Here is a 16,089-nt window from a genome sequence, read left to right as displayed (position 1 = left end):
TCCCCAGCACTGATTTACAAGTTGTTCTGCCAAGCTGATGGGATTTTTTACATAGAATCCAACAATTGAGTCAATAATGCTTTAACTGCAACAATATCTTTGCAACTCACGCTCAGGCAAGTTGGGCAAATCAAACGAACTGCTTTTGCAACAAGAAATTCGCATTGGGCATTTCAGATTTAAAAAATAAAAGCTGCTTTTGGTAGCTATAGATAACGCATGGAATATTCAAAAGCACCTAAGAGGTTTATAAGGACAGCTGAGCAGGAAAAACATTTTCTGTCCTGTGAATATTTTTGAGAATTCTAATTTTTTCTCCATCTCAAACCAGGACAAAAAGTCAAATTCTCTAAAATATTCACAAACTGACAAAAAAAATTCAGGCCAATCAAAATGCTTTGTTTTGATCATTTCAAAACAACATTTCAATTTGATCCTGACATTTTCTTCTTTATTAACTTTTTTTTTAGTTTAGTTTAAATTTCAAAGCAAAATGTCATTTTCATTAAAAATGTCAATTTTTTTTCAAGTTGGGAAATTCATCCAATCCAACCTTGTTCCATGAACAGTTTAAATATCAATGACTCCCCAGTTTTCAATAAAAAATGACTCCCTGAAACATTCCTGACTAGCGCTACACTCAAGAGTATAGGCCACACTAAAAGTCAATGGGACTTGTGCCAAGTCATCTAGAAATTCCTGAAAATCTCATCCAGTGGTGTCTGGTTTTCTTCTCGCTTACTCTGACAACCTCAGTGGAATTCTTTCTGATTTACACCAGTGCAAGTGAAAGGGGAAACAGGGCCCATGAATTTTCAACTGGCCAATGGCAAGCCTACATTAGTTCAGGAGGACAAAATATTTTCAGTGGACAACCAGACTGGTCGTACCAGATTAGAGTTTTGTTATAAGGGGCCTGATCTTACCTAGGAGTCAGGATGCTCTGCAACTCACAGGAGACAAGGTAACTTGCAGGATTGGGTCCAAGGATAATCTATAATATCCCCACCAGAAGGAGAAGTGTAAAACTGGTATTAACCACAGGGACCTGGAAATGGTGACTGGGTATTCCTGAAGCATGCCCTTTAACTGGCATGCATTGAGAATTTTATGTACTATAGTAGGAAAGGCTTGGTGCAGGTTGTTAGCACTTTTTGTGTCCTGCCATGAGGGTTGTGAGAAGCAGTCACAAAATTCAACAACTCCAGTGTGTGAAGGTGTTGCAGTCTCTTGTAAATTTATGAAAGTATCTTGATTCTGTGAGAACCATTAAAATATAATTACAGATGGACAAAATATCCTGGTCTTTCCTGATATTCTCCTCTGCTCTACCAACACTAGCCTCAGCACTTCTTTCATCATTTCTTTTTCTTCCTCCTGCCTATGCTTTTCTCTGTGCTGCTTCCTTCCCTTGGGGTGCCTACACCAGCTCTGTTTGCCAAGCCACCCTCTTAAAAAGTCCTTCTTATATTCTCATGTCTGCTGAGCCACCTCCCAGAAATGAGTTAATACAGAACAAACAAACAAAATGTGACACAACTATCAAGATGGGCACTGACTAATGGGTTTGGTATATAGGCCCCGATTCAGCAAGGCACGCTGTGGTTGGTCAGCTGTTTGTATCATTAGTTACTGACGAATATATCGTTTGTTAAGTAACAGTGGGATCCATGGTTTTATGACTGAAAACATTATCCTACCCTCAGCCCACCCCATTTTGTTGCTTTTACTTGCTATGGCATGTCTGAAATGCTTATGGCAAGGTATTCAATCAGATTTGCAAAGGTCTGTTTAAGTGCCTAAAGATGAAGATAAATACCTAGTGAAATTTATAAAAACATCTAAGCAGGTTAGGTGCCTAACTCTCATTGAAAGTCAACAAGACTTGAGTGTTTAACTCAGGCATTTTGGCAAATCCCAGAACTCCTATGTGTATCTTTAGGTATCAAAATACCTTTGCAAGCCTGATCTCTTCTCTTTTTTATATATATATATACACATACACACACACACACACACACACACACGAATGAGACAAGGGGCCATATTTACTAACCTATTTAGACAGATCTTTGTATGTGTGTGCGTATGTGGGTATTAAAGCACCTAGAACATTTTTGGGTGTTGTAAAAGTACTAAACAATAAATTATAGGTATAACTGCCCAATTATCCAACAATGCATGAAAGAGCTGAACAAATAGTGTATATATATGAGGATTCCACTGATTCATCCTTATATCTGTATTTCATAGTGCTGGAAAACTTTTTAAATTGGGGATATGGTTCTGTGACTATGTTCGTTTGTTAGATCAAAATTAAGCTTCTGCAATCTATTGGTCTAGTCTCTTTGGCAAATATTTAGGTTTCTTTTCCTCTTGTAAGATCCTAATTTTACAGATGTTAGTTGGATAAAAGAACAATAAAGAATGGTCAAAAATAACATTTATCTTCTTAGTGCTTATCTTTTGTTTAAACAGGCTAAATTAAGCACAGTCAGCCAGTCACTTAACCCCTCCAGCCAGGAGAAAATAGCATAATTATTCTTTATGATACAATATAATTCCTGTAGGGTCAATAAATTTTAGGAATCTGAGATTGTTTATGATAATATTTTCCTCCATGAATTGCCAATGGCCCTTGTAGAAACTGCTTAGAGGTTACACTAGCCTTTTGCTCCTTCTAGAATGTAATTTATCTTCATGTAGTAGCATTACTCTAATAATTAGTTAAATTCAAATATTCATCCATGAATACTTGAATGTAATGCTGATTTTTTTATGTTATAAAATAATAAAAACAAATGTTATTTTAAGAATCTCCTATTTTGAATGAAAATCCAGAAACTTCTGAAATTTTGAATTACAAAATTCAAGTTAAGTTCAAGCAAAAATTAAACTTTCACATCAAAACACACCAAATTTCCACATATCCTGATGCAAAACACCATTTTGCACTGCCTTTCCCCTCCCCCCACCCACAGGGGAATTTTTAGAGTTATGAAATACACAAAATTAATAATTCAATTCTGGGCTATGTGAGATGTCTATAGAGGGGTTTACATTTACAAGTGTGCAAATATTAACCAATTTATTTTAATTAATAAGGGATTTATTTTATTTCGGTGCCTCTGATGAGACTGAGACTTCTTCCGATCACATCCACGGCATTGTCTGTCTATACTATACTGTCTGTCTAAATTACACTACAATTTAATGCAATTACTCTAAATTTGTTGAGGCAAAGACTGGAATGTCCTCTTAATGGTGGAAAGTATATGGATGGCGCTTAATAAGGCTTCAATTCAGCAAAGTCCTTAAGCACATGCCTATCTTTAAATATTAAAAGAATCCTCTTGATGCCAAGAAGGATGAAAGCATCTCAAGAAAGGCTATTTTCATGGTACTTCCATTCAGGAACCGAAATCCTATTCTCAAGAGATTTCAGCTCTAATATCAAACTACAGGGAGTCTGCAAGGTTTCCTGGACTCCTGGGATGTAGATGGAACTAAAGATCCCAAATATCCGAGGGTAGTTCTTCATTAACAGTTCCATCACCTCTTCCAAGAAGTACTTTAAATGCTGTTTCCTACCCAGCCATCTAAGAGTTCAAAAGGGAAGGAGCCAGTCTCTCCATGAAAAAAGTGTAAAAGGGACTAAAGTTTTAAATTGCAATTAAATCAACTGGTTAGCTTGATAACCAATTACTGTAATGTGTGACTCTGGCAGTTTGGGAACCCATTTATTATCATTCACATTTAAATAGCACTTCTGTGATGGTAAAGGTCTGTGCAAATGTTAATTATCTTCCTGGTGAAGGAAGGTCACTATTATTAGCCCCATTTTACAGATGGGGAACTGAGGCATGGGGAAGTGAAGTGACTTGCAAGTTTCCTTCCTGCTGATGTAAGACTAGGTTAACAATCCTATAAAGAATCGAAATATCTTATAAACACTCAAGTTTTTTTTTTTTTACAATCATTAAGGCAATGTTACAAGCCATTGCCTCCAATTTCATACTGACAAAGTAGCATCTGAACTGACAGTATCACAGGTAATTGGGTAATAAGATCCCAATTTAAGAGTGCTTCAGATCATGGGATTTGATTGGGCTCATCATAGAAACAGGAGCTGTAATGTAGCCAGCCTTCTGTACTATAACTTCTGAGTCTGAATCATACCTTAGTGAAACCCTGTGTGATGATTCAAGAAAAGAAATGAATCAAAAGCTCGAAGTTCTGAACATTTCAACCAACTCTAGTGTTAGTGTAAGAGCTAGAGAGCCAGGGAGGACCATTGGACCTGTCTGAGTCCATAAACCTCAGTAAAGAATCCCCATTATATTAATTAGAAACTAATCCTGTCTCTTCTATCATGAGGGACACTACAGGGCTGAGCAGTGAATTCCCAGGATTTTGATTTGGGCCCCCACAGTAGTATAAATATATATTATAAGAAACTTGGCTTATTTTTTCTACTTCCTGCTACTTGACCACCTCAGAAAAGAGGAAGGGAGGGAGTAAAAGAGAGAAAGAAAGATGAAAGGGATAGACAGAGAGAGGAAGGGAGAAAAATCAGCTTTTTAAATTAATGTTACTATTGGATTAAAAAGGGTTATTATAGCAAATTATGCTTCCTATGACCAGAAAAGAGCCGAAGACACCGCTAGTGACCTCATCTCAGCTTCATTAAGCTCCAATCCATCCAAGCTCTTCACGGAAGATGTTTAACCAGAACACATATCTCCTGACTCCTAGTCCAGTGTTCTATCCTCTGGTCTATACTGCCTATCAATTTTCAGGGATAAGTAAAGTTCCTTGGACTTTCAAGTAAACTGATTTGTGGGTGAAACTGTGGTACTTAGAAGACCAACTAGCATTACCTGCACATGCAATTATTTACACAGAACGGAGGACATCCTTTAATAGCCTGGCCCTAACTATTCATCCAGCTATGGCACTTAATATATCCTGTGGTACAGGGACGTTTTTATCATTGGAGTTTCTGCGAGGAAGATCTGATAAAGCATAGCTCATTCAGTAAGACATTTTAGTTATCCTTTGCCTTATCCATCTTCTCATATGGATTATCAGAATCGTGAGAGGATGTTGCACTTAGCAGCCCTTGCCCTATTTATAATCAAGTTGTTAATGAGTCCAGGACATCTCCTATGGATCTCAATTCACTTCTGTTTCACCTCTAGTGCTGGAGGAAAGATATACCAGACACATTATTTCCTTCTCGTTGAGAGCCAGTTTCAACAATGCTGCAATCTCCTTTCCCACCCAGGCCTCAGTCTTTCTTCCTCCCTGACATTTGTGTGGCCAGTTCTGCTAAATTCCATGCCTGTGCCAGGGTTCCATTTGCTTGCAAGTGACTCAGTGCATGCAGTTTCATTCATGATCCAAGTGCCTGTTCTTAAACTTCACATATTTAAATGGGATTGGGTGACATGGTGAATCCTTGATTCATAGGCAGTTTGTTCACAAAGCACTCCAATTAATTGAATCTTGATCCAACACTTAACGGGAACAAATATCTTTTCTAAAAATCATAATTAAAATCAAATCTTTTTTCTTAGTATATCAGTGTAACAGAGTGAAACTAAACCCCTGAACAATATTCAAATTAAACCCCAGGAATATATACGTACACAAATCAGTAACAAAGACAGTCCCATACCTAAAAGCTAGATCTAAATACCCTCTGAACTCTGGGAAAGTTTAGATCCAAATTTAACCAATGCCACCTGATCTCATCTATATATACAGTCCTCTTAAGTGACAAGGTTCAGTGACAGTCCAGCTCACACTTATCAGCCTGCCAAGGTGTGAATATGGCATACAGTGTGTGACAAAGACCTACAGCAAAGAGGACACACAAATTATCAATCCAGGAAGCTGGAAATCATTCCTTTTGTGTAAAGACGTCGTGAAATCCGTTAGGGATTTCACTATTGCTGTAGATTTTCTGTGGAAAGTGCTCAGAAACTAAAGTGATGATCAGTAGAGCAAAACCTTAAAACAGATACTCCTGAGGGCATTCTGCTCCCAAAAATAAAAAGTTGTGCACCAACAAATTAAAAATTCAACACACAATATTTAAAAATTCTGCAGGTTTTATTTGTCAATAGATAAATGCAGAGGTTCCAGCATGGCAGTGGGGAGCACCAGCGACTGACTGCATGAAGGTGGGAGATCACCCTGTGGCCCCCCGACCCCAGGACACGGACTCAGCATCAAGGCTGCATCCGACCCTAACACAGTACAATGCCTGGGTCTGCCCCCAAAACACCCTGGGTCCCCGTCCCTCTGCCCCATGTGAACCAGGCGTGGGCAAGCAAACTCAACCAGACAGGATCCAAGTGTGGAGAGATCCAGGTGTGGGGTGAGAGGGTTCTGTGTGGGACAATTTGGGTGCAGGCAGCTCAGTGGGGGTTCTGGATGCAGACAGACTTGTTGGGGGTATGTTTCAGATGTAGGGGCAATGGGACTCTCCAGGGACTTCCAAGTGAAGGTAGTTGGGGCTCAGTGGAGAGGTCTGGGTGTGGGGCTTTCAGCAGGGGGGTGTCTGGGTACTGGGGGACTGGGGTTTAGTGGGGTAGGGGTCTGGGTACAGCTAGTTGGGGGTCAGTTACATGGATGTCTGGATGTGGGGGCTCAGGGTGGTGTGGAGGGGTGGGGCTTGTTATGGTCGGGGTTTGAGTGCTGGGAGCTCAGTGAGGGTGGTCTGGGGTTCAGGGGTGGGGGTCCAGAGGGGATCCAGATGCAGGGGTTGAGGTTCAGTGGGATAGGATTCGGGTATGGAGTGCTAGGGAGGTTCTGAGTGTACGGAGTGAGGCTTGGGGGGGGGGGTGTCTGGAATGTCCGGATGCATGGGGGTTGGGAGGATGAGAGAACAGCTCCCCATACAGTGACCCCTCTCCCCTACAGCTGAGGAGCGATGGGGGCAGGAAGCAGGGGAGGACGCTGAGCTTTCTGCAGCTGGGGGAGGTTTCTGGGGGTGGGTCTGACACAGCCCCAGCCACTTCTTGCAGGGGAAGAGGACATCTCATCCTCTCTTGCACAGCTGGGACTAGCAGCTGATTCCGGCTCAGAGTAGAAGCCACTGGCTGGGGTGTCCCCAGCCCTGCAGTGATTTCTGTCTCCACCAGCTGCTCCAGGTACCTGAAACAATGTACCTGCGCTGCCAGGGAATGGTGTGTGACTGCTCTTGCAGCTTCCCTTTGCTTCCCTGTCAGAAAGTCATTTTTCTGAAGAGAAGCAAAGAAATCTGTGGGGACCTGAATTCTGTGCACGCGCAGTGGCACAGAATTCCCCCATGAGTAGTTAAACAGATTAGATAAAGATATCTATCATCTCGCTTTCATGATTTCTGATATAAATAAGTATCCACAATAAAAATGAAGGGACACCAAACTGGTGTGCAACTTTAGTCACTTTAGAGCTAAGAAGAATGATGTCCCTTGAAATTAGCAACACTCGAAAGGTATAATCACTGTGTGATCGAGAGCTAAATCTGACTCTCTGTATATTGTATATGCCACAGTATATAGGTGCTAAGCTCATCTTTTTCCTTGGGTGTTTGGGGTGGAGAAGGCTATTTAGTGGTGGTGGTTATTTTATAGTTGTTACAACCTGAGAAAGCAGCATGGCCTAGTAGATCTGGCACTGGTGTGGGACTCAGGAGACCTGCATTCAATTCCTTGCCCTACCACTGCTTTGCTTGGTGACCTTAGGCAAATCTCTTCCCTCTTTGTGCATAAGTTTCCCCAGCTGTAATACTGAGATAATAATACTGAACTCCTTTGGTAAGCACTTTGAGATCTATGGATGAAAAGTGCTATATAAAAGCTACGTATTATTAGTATTAATTATTATTTGAGGTAGTTGTTTGTTAGTTATTTATTAAACGAATGTCTGTAAATATTTATAAACCTTTAAAGATGATTTTAAAGGTCACAAGAATGTAACGGTCATACCGGGTCAGACCAATGGGCCATCTAGCCCAATATCCTGTCTTCGGACAGTGGTCAATGCCAGGTGCCCCAGAGGGAATGAACAGAACAGGTAATCATCAACTGATCCATTCCCTGTTGCCTATTACCAGCTTCTGGCAAGCAGAGGCTAGGGACACCATCCCTGTCCAATTCTGCAAGCCGTACTCAAGCTCAATATGCAAAGAATCAGGCTCTACATGTTTATACATGCATTTGTATTTTGCAAAGCGTAAAGCACTTAAGCCCTAGAAAATAATATAAATAAATAAATATATACACTATCAACAGATCATTCTGTAATTGCTATGGATACAAATGAATTACCAAACAAGAGGAATATGAAATAAAAACAAATAAATGTTCATTCAATTAAAATACTAAAATATATATTTAAAAAAACAGATTTTTATACACAAATGCATGTGCAATATCAGTCAGTCATGCTATCCTTGATGAGACATTTCCAAAATCTAAAAGAGTACAATAGATTGTAATTGGCACATAATGAATTAAAAATGTAAATTTCAGTATCCCTTCAGGATCTCCATTCCATCAGGCCTGGAATCCTGTCTCTAGCTGCAGGAATTGCCAGTACTTGATGTTTTAGGGGAAAAAAAAGGGCATGGGGGGAACATAATGCACCTGGCTAGTTGTGTAATACTACATAACAGAAAACAATTCCTTCCACATCCTGGCTGTGATCAATTTTTGCCCTAAAGCATGAGAATTCATCTTTATCATTATCTTTGCCCGCTTAAACTGGTCATAGAGAATTAAATAGAACACATACTCTCTACTTGAGAGTGACTTAGATGAAGAGAAACAGCAAGAACGAATGAAGTAGGGAGTGAGGCTAAAGCCTTGTGATTGTGTTAGTATAATGGGGACCTCACTCTGCCAGGAACCAGAGTCTGACAGTGAGCGTCCCAGTTCAAGACAGCACTTAAACACATGCTCGGCTTTACGTATATTTAGGTGCAGTCTTGAATCAGGGCCTGAATCATTTCTTATAGAAATCAATTAGCTGTCAAAAGATAACAGCTTTCATTCACTGTCAGCCTTAGCAACAGTCAAACTGGGAATTTACAAACAAAAAGATCTTGTATACTCCTTGAACCACCAAGCTCCTGCTAAAAGTACTTTAAAGCACCTGGAAGTACACAGAGCACAGGCCCGGCTAGCTGACAGGGTCAGAGTTTCTCATTTAATTGCAACTTTGTCTCTGTTTGCATTTAACAGGTGGGTAGACTGGTTCTGAGTAACCTCTCAACAATATTTAGCATAAATCAAATTAAAAGGTATTTGCTTCCATGAGAAAAGTAGGTGAAAGGTCCTGGGTAGCATGTTAGGTAGCATGGATTTTCCCATCACAGCTACACCAAGCTGTAAACAGCAAGGTAAAATACCTCCCATATACAGTGGCATGTACAGTCTTGCTGTAAGCAGATTTAACTGTTCTGAAGTCAAGCAGGCTCAGCTGCACTAGATCAGAGCTGCATTTTTCCCATACAGTCCTGCATTTAGACGTATGCTTTGGGGATGGTGCTGGATGGATTGCAAGAATTTCTCCCCAGCTCTGTAGCACTCCCCGCCCCTTTTTACCCCTCCTCTCCTTGTCTCCACCATTACACACATATACATCTGTATCCAGAGGCTATAAATCACTGCACCCTCCCCTTTCCCAGGGAGGAGGTTTCTTTATTGTGGAGTTTATTCTTTACTGTGACATTTTTCCAGTCTTAGTGTCCAAATACTGAAGTCCTTACTATACTTTTACTCAGTCCCTTACTCAAGGACACTCTTACTGAAGTCAATGGGAATCTAATGGAGTAATACACTGAACAAGGATCTCAAGCTTTGCACCCTGCTAGCATAAGTCCATAAGTTTAAAATTGGTAGTGGACAATCAAAGAGGCTAACATTTGCAAAAGCAGTGAGAAAGTGCATCATGAACGTAGCACATTGACGATCTCCAGCACTCCAATCGATTGCCCCATTCCATGAATAGCTGCTAAATTAAAGGGTTTGGTAGTCGTGCACTTTACCATTTAAAATTGTTTGTCACCCACCAGGGAATCGCTAACCATATTTCTGCCTGTAGAAACCTTAAATGGGGTTCAGGGATAGGAATAAGACTGTTTCACCCTTCTATAGTCTCCAGGCCTTGGAATTCAAGGCCCTGTACAATTTTTGGTCAACTAAACCTTACAACCCACCTGTGAATCCTGCAAATATTATTACAGATGGGAACACTGAGGTTCAGAGAGGTCGTTCTGTGCCAGAGTCCTGGTTCTCGGCTGGAAGCTTTTGCCAACTGTGAACCAGTACTTTGGCATTCACCCTTCAGCTCTTGCAAGCTGTGATGAAGCACTCTGGCATGCACCCGCTAGAAGCAGTTGCAAGCTGTGAGCCAGCATTCTGGAATTCTAATCTGGAAGCACTCACAATTTCTGTGTTAGTGAACTGGCATTTTCATCTAGCAGAAACTCGCAGGTGAGACTGCAACAGCTGACGGTGATGGAAAAAATTATCCATCTCTGTGAACAACCTACATGGGACTAACTGACTCATTCTTAACCATCTTCCAGTAGAGGTCATGCAGATTGTAAACATCTGTCCACACACACTTTACAACTCTCCAGTAAAGGTCATGCAGCCAGTCCAACAACTGGTCAATTATTGGTTAATTGGCTGCTTACAGTCTTAGGACCACGATGACCTGCTTTTCCTTCTACAACAAACCACAAGATGAAAGCTCTGGTATGGTAGTCCAATAGGCAAAAGAAGCATTTTTGCCAAAGTAACCATTTTGATTATTGTGCTTTCAATATCGATGCAGGAAATAAGTAATGTCCGACAAAGGATTGACTTTTGATGGATCCTAGAGTTACTTGTGGTGACCCTGGCCACTGCTATATTCAGAGACCCAAATATAGATATAGATGGCAACATCTGCATTTGGAAACCATTTCTTTGAATAGATTGCCATTCATAGACAATTATGGATGGGATTTTCAAAAGCATTTAAGTGTTTCTTGAGTGACATAGGAGCACATATCCTGCTGATTTTCAACAGGACTCGTGTTCTAAAGCCATCAAGCATTTTTGAAAATCCCACCTTGTGCTGATTGTTAGTAATATTGCTGACATGTTATGACTGATATGGGTTAATAGGTTGTCTTCTTTAACTCTGAAGACTTGTGTTCACCACAGAATTAACTGTTACCCTGAACTCAAGTCCCATCCAAGCACAAATATCCCTAACTTGAGTGTGGTGGTGCCACTAACTCGAGTTGGCTGGCCTGATAGGAGTTATAAAGCTTGAGTGACCACAATTCATCAACCGCTAACACAACCACACTGTTCAGCTTGAGTGTTATTTCAGTGTGGCTTCTCTACTCGAGTGTAGATATTTCTGCAGTGAACACAAGCCCTACATCTTTGTCCCTTCATTTTGGGAGAGTGGGGGGAACTGCTTATTCTATCTTGGTATTTCTACTAATATGGCCATTATCACCATGGCATCTGCAAACCGTACTGACATTTTGCTTCATTAGCAGTATATTTTATACAGTTTGATACAGATTGTTCACTATTAAGAAGTCTATATTTACCATTTGCTCCCATAGCATTACATGTCAGGTATGACTCTCTCTACATAAGAGTAGGAGAAACCTGCAATATTGCAAATACCACTACGTGGGAAACTTGATAAATGTTGACTTTGTAATGTCTCCCATTTTAGGAGAGGTGCAGAATGCTAAATTATTGTTAGCAGCAAGACTTTGAATTACACATTATTGGAAAGATCTGACTTCTTCTCCTAAGGAATTGTGGTATAGTAAAATATGGACTATCCTTGTAATGGAAAAGCTTCCACACCAAGTATGTACACAAGAGAAGCACCAAAAAGTAGATGAGTATTTAGAAATTTGGTCACCCTTGTAAGAGTACTTAGAGGAGGAAGGCTCCTTTTTAGCCAAGTTCTTTGAATATTAATTGGATTTTGAATACCTTATAAGTAACATACAGTGTATTATGTTAAGGTTTTATTGTAACTTTGCCTTAATAAAAAGTTAAAAATAATAAAAATAATGTTTGCTGGCACTTAGAGTATAATTAAATGTTTTACTACCATTATTGTGTTTCCTAATATTCCTAAGCAGAAAGTCCTTTGTCCTTAAGAAATAAATTGGAGCACAGAGTGAAATTTTTCGCATTTGTAAACAAAAATAAAATAAAATTCCAGTTTTTTTATTTGGAGAGGAGGAAACACTTCTCTCAAAATTTTCGTCAAACTTTTTAACTCGTTATAGAGCTGGTTGCAACTTTTCTAATTTAGGTGGGGAAAGAAATGAACAAATAAAAACTCCTGAACATCTCTAGTAGACTCAAGGGGCCAAGTTCTCTCTTTAGCTGCATGCAGGAAACTTCACTGATGTCAGATCGACACCCACAGTACGCCCCTGAATACTGCATGGGATAACTGAGTGAAGAATTTAGCTGAAGGAATCCTAACATCTCAAAGAAACAAGGACTTCCACAGTCCTGTGGGATAAAACTACCCTTTTAACACCACAAGAATTTTCAGTGCGCAAGACTCTTCTCCATCTCTCTCTCAAAAACAAATTTATTACATTAAGTGCATAATGCATCACATGTAATGTAAAGTTTTTAAAGAGCCATTGTCAAGGTATTATTTGTATTTACACATTCTTTCCCCTATCTGCCTTACTGTTGTTTATAGATCTGGTTGAATTTGTTCCAACTTCAACATTTCAATTAAATGCAGGGGAACAAAATAAAGACAAACTTTGATTAGGTTTTTCTGAAATCCCCCATCAATATTTTTTAACTAACTTAGAGCTGGTTGAATTTTTTGGTTGTCAAAATTTTAATGACATTTCAAACCAAAAAAAAAAAAGGGCAGGGGCAAGAAGGAGGAGAGACGTGCGATTTTGCTTCCTTTTATTGAATAACTCTATTTTTTATTAGAACCCCCCTAGAAAACTTGAAACTAAAATATGTTTTCTTTACTCTAAAGTTCTTGTCATCTGACATCTGTTCAATACCCTATTTGAAATGAGTTGATAGTGTCAAGCCAGTTCCCTGCAGACAAGTACGCATCTCAGAAAAAAAGTCACAGTTGGTACTCAATAACTGACCATCTTAGCACAGATCCCAGTGGTTGACTAGGCCACTGTTGCCAATTTAATACAGCAGTCTAATGTGTCATACCGCAGATCCTCATAATCCCTACCTCGCACCCTTTTCCTCACCTCACCTGTTCCCTTACTCTGCTCCACCGCTCCCATTCCAGTGACCCAAATTCTCCTTCCCTCTCACCTTTTGTCCTCAGCCATACTCTACCGCCTCCCTTTTTCCACCTCATCTCCTAATCTAGTGCCTGTGGCGGTAACTATCCACCCTAAGTGTTGATTTAACATAATAGTTTTAAAACAGCAAAGATGAATGTACTAAAGAAGTCATTTAAAAAAGAAAAGAAAACTAACCAGATGAGTATATAGCCAGAAAAGACAATGTTGGACCAAGCCCTTAGAGTGCAAGCTCCTTGGGCAGATACAAAGTCTTATTTGTCTATGCAGCATCTTGCACTCTTCACACTTAGGCTATGTCTAACTGCAGTCAGAGATGGGACCGCAGCATGTGTAGCCATAGCTAGATCCAAGCTAGCTGGAGTAATGCCAATAAAATAGAGGTGAAGCTGCAGCAAAACAGACTAGCTACTAAAGTACATACACACGATCCAGGGTGCACCTGCACTCTCATGGCTTCACTAGTATTGAGCTACCTACATCAAAGTTAGCTCAGGCTTTACTGCAGTCAGAGTTGTAGACAAGACATCCCCTTAGAAAACAACAATGGAGACCAAATGATGCTGTCTCCACTAGAGGGGGGAGATTCCATGATAGGGCTGGGGTATGTTGGCAGGGATGGAGTGGGCAGAGCTTTCTCTAGTGCTGCTCATGTTGACTCTGGATAAATAGTGGACTTCTTTCTCCAGAGTTATCAGTTCATCACATTCTCCCAGCAGTAAATTCTATTGTAAACACAAAAAAAGGATGAGAATCACGCAAGCATCAAGAAAGTCACTAGTCAATAAAAGAAAGAATCTGAAAAATTCAGTCAGCTTCATTTGGTTGTGAGAAAAACAAATATTGTTTTAAAAAAATCACTGTGTTTAGGGAAGACATTTCTATGGATCACATCTTGTTTTGATACCACACGGACTGTACTTTCATTGGCTGCTAAATGCATCACAGGCAGCTATGGAGGAAGTGGTGAAGAGACATATCGCTATCAATTTTCCTCATTCTTCTTGCATTTTGTGTAACATGAATGAGGTAGCTGCTCAAACAAATAACTCCAAGAAGGAGAAATAGGAAATTGAAAGGACCAAGAAAAGTTCCCTTGTCACTGTCTTGCTTTGTGTCTAGCTGTTTTCCTACCAAAATAACCTCCCAGGACAGCGACCCCGCAGTGAAGGTTCCTTCCAAAACATAAGTGCCTTTGCAAGACATTTTCATGCTTCATTTCCTTTTTCTTTTCTCTTTCTAATTTATATTTTATTGACTCCTGCCCAAATAAAAGAACCTCCCCATAAAATAATAAATTAATGGAAAGAGAGGGAAAGGAAAGGGTGCAGGGATGGGAAAGGAAAATCATACCTAGGTTTCTTTACACTAGGAATTAAATTAAAGATTTATAAGAAGTCAGACCAAATCTTTTCAAATTTGTCTGAGGTTCTATTTCTCCAAAGCATTATGCACTCCTTAGCTGCCAGGTCAGCCAGGTCACTGTGTCAAGCTTCTATCCCTGGAGGCAGTCTGCTCCTCCATCTAAGCAATACGAGTCGGTTGGCTACATGCACTCATCTAGAGTTAGAGAATTTCCAAGATGATGGGAAGTAATTTTTAAAGACCAGCTCTAGCCTGTTATGACTTCCTGGCCCAAAAGACCCTCACTAATTTAGATTGCATGTGCCAGGGCTACAACAAGGATGTGTGTATAACTGTCAATCCTAGCCAATGTGGAAGCTCCTTGTAAAATGTTAAAAACTCCACTATGATTAAGGTTGATTCATGTTTAATTTCTTTTCTTGCTAGGTTTCCCTTGCATTTCCTTTATGAACAGGGCTATCAAATTATTAGGTGCAGAATGACTGGCTCAGAAGTTGGTAACAGGCCTTGGAGACTTTCCCCTCTAGTTCACTAGTTGAAATTAACCGAACAGTTGTTTTTGAAAAATGAAAAAAAATGTTTTTGAAAAGTGACTGCTTGGTGGCTCGTGTGAAATGTGTTGGTGAATCTCAGCCCATCTGGCAGTGAACAAATGTCCGCATCACAAAGATCACCACCACAGTTAACACAAACTGACAACTTGCTGCTGTACAAACTAAGCAGAGGCACCAAGGCCTGAAGGAGCACAGAGAACAAACTCCTCCCTCCCACTCAGCTGAAGGCCCTCCAGTTCAAGACTAAAGGACTCTAATGGACAGGCAGGCAGCTGGATCTTTTGTCCATGCTATTATTTGTTATATGGATGTATGGAGGCACCTAGTCACACCTGCGCTATATTCATTCAACAATCCAGAAGGGCTGGGTCAAATCCTTTTGTAAAATTACAATGTATCCCCCACTGGGACACACTGTAACCATAGTGATGGTGCAGAAACCCCCCCATTGATATCAAAGGGAGTCATTTGCCTGGAACAGGAGCAGAATATGGCCCACCACTTGCAGCTGGGAAGTAAGATCTTTTTGCCTAACGATTCCCCACATTTAACTAACACTGATTATCTTTCTTGTGTGTCTAGTGCAGCCTCACATTAACCTGGCTCTTTCTCTGTTAGGCTAGGCTATGTCTGACCTTCGCATTGGTGAGGGGGGACAGAGGGTTTAGGAAGCCTGCTTGTTGTGCTCCACCTGGTCTTCGTGCTCTCCTGAGCACAAGGTCAACTTCCTGCTAGGCCTCTTTTGATTAAAAGCCAATTCAAACAGGATGGAATGGGTGGAAGCAGGGCCAAGGATTAACATAAAGGGAGCAAGAGAGGGAAAAGGCAATATCTCCC

This window comes from Gopherus flavomarginatus, chromosome 13, assembly GCF_025201925.1.
Source record: "Gopherus flavomarginatus isolate rGopFla2 chromosome 13, rGopFla2.mat.asm, whole genome shotgun sequence".
In the NCBI taxonomy this organism is placed as follows: Eukaryota; Metazoa; Chordata; order Testudines; family Testudinidae; genus Gopherus; species Gopherus flavomarginatus.
The sequence above is the reverse complement of the archived record's forward strand: the minus strand, read 5'-3'. Positions refer to the sequence as shown.